We start from the raw sequence: 1,939 nt of genomic DNA on the forward strand, positions 1-1,939 counted from the left end.
AACCAGAGGCAATCCAATAGAATTTCACCTTTCACAAATAATGGAATTGAATGAAATGTGAGCTTTATATGACATCACAGAAAAGGGTAAATTAAGTAGAGGGAGGGCAGTAGCGTAAGGTGCCACCACTGTCCCGTCCCGGTCCTAAAACCCCGGCAGGCGGGTTTCCGTCTTTACACACTGCTTCGGGGGTTGGCGGCGTAGGCGTACCCAGCACGCAGCAGGAGTCCACCCACACCCCGCCCACGTTGCCTCCTTTTGTTGCTACTCGTCGCTACTCCAGGCTCGAGATATTTTCGCGAAGAATCGCGAAGAACTCAATATTTTCAAGCGGAGCCTCGACGCTGACGTGATGCGACGTAATGCTCCAGTACGCATTAGTACGGGTTTAGTACACGTTAGTACGCGCTATTACGCGTTAGTACATGCTAGTACGGCGTTAGTACGCGTTATTACGTAATTAGTACAGGCCCGGTGTACGAGGTAGTACGCAAGTGATTTCCCCCTCGTGGAAGAGTGATGTGCTGCCGCAAAAATCTAAAAGTACGCGGACTTCTCTTGTCGATAGAGAGAGCAAAACACTTCTCCTTGAAGAGCCACTTCCTGCTTGAAGGATGTCTCTTAAAATTTCGCTGTTTACCAAACAAAGTTTGTTAGGCAATACTGGATACAGCCATTAAGTGAAGTGTCTCTTCCTTTATTATAATTAAGTCTAGTACTACATATTTTCTCCACCTTCTCTCTATAGATCATCCTTTTTTGTATATTTGTGAAAGCAAATGTTTTTCATGTACAGTGGCCACTCGCATAGCCGCGCCTCTCATAGCTGCGCTAAGCTCTACTAGCCTGACCCCACTGCTCACCGCCATACACTGCTAGTGTGGATTCTGATTGTTCTCTGATTACTGTTCAACGGCTTTTAAGCTAAATAACACATACAGCACTGTGGCTTCATCCCTCGACCGGCCATTTAGCGGAGATGGGGGTCCCTCGCATAGCCGCGCCGGCCTACAGAGGAGAACCGTGCGGCGCGGCTATGCGAGTGGCCACTGTACCAGGTCAAGAAGTGCTTTTCGCCTAGGGGTGAGATCGACAGGCTTCTCATAAGCCTGCCGTCGCCAGGAAGCTTTTGTTGACCTCTTGGCTTTAAAAGCAACCCCTTAAAAACAAAATAATAGTGTAAATTAGGCTCTCCCTTCGATCAGGTCATTATTGCGACACTGTGAAAAATAGTTGTAAGTTTATGAGAAAATTTTCCTCTTTCACCCAGAAAACGACACTCTTGATTTCAGTATAATATACTAATGTTTAGGAGGATTGCTTACTATTATACGAACCGAGTATGTATACTATTCTTTAGTATGTAATCTGCTATGGCATGAAAAGCTACGTACTAAAGTTTAGTATTTTTGGATAGTATGTGATATACTAATGTTTAGTGTTTTAGTCCCCTAATCTAAGCTAAAAACGAATACCGACTGGGCCAGGGACATCTGTTAATTAGACATTTAACACAGAGAATTTCAAAATAAAATAAGGTTTTTTTCTATTTCAATTAGAGTATTGTATTAAAAGCTAGAATGCCGGTTTCGGGGTGTTGATTGGAACTTTGTAAAGTCTGATTGCATGTCTGTGTTTTAGAATAGCTTACCTGGTTTTGGTGACTTTTTGACACAGTGCACCACAAATAAACCATCCCCTAAGGACTCCATCAATTTTTCCTCATCAAAAACTGAAGCAGATTGAGCCGGAACATCAAGAGCAGGATCAGTAACCACTTGAGATGGAGTGTCAGTGCTGATTGGACAAGAGGTAGGTTTATAAGAATAACAGCTTCTTTTTCTTTTGCCTGCAAGCAAATGTGTTTTTTAGCCCGCTCTTTTGCTTATTAGCCCGCTCTTTTGCTTAAAAGCTATATAAGCGGGCTTATGCCATCGCC

The sequence above is a fragment of the Frankliniella occidentalis genome, unplaced genomic scaffold (genome assembly GCF_000697945.3).
Source record: "Frankliniella occidentalis isolate FOCC.00 unplaced genomic scaffold, Focc_3.1 Scaffold405, whole genome shotgun sequence".
Classification (NCBI taxonomy): domain Eukaryota; kingdom Metazoa; phylum Arthropoda; class Insecta; order Thysanoptera; family Thripidae; genus Frankliniella; species Frankliniella occidentalis.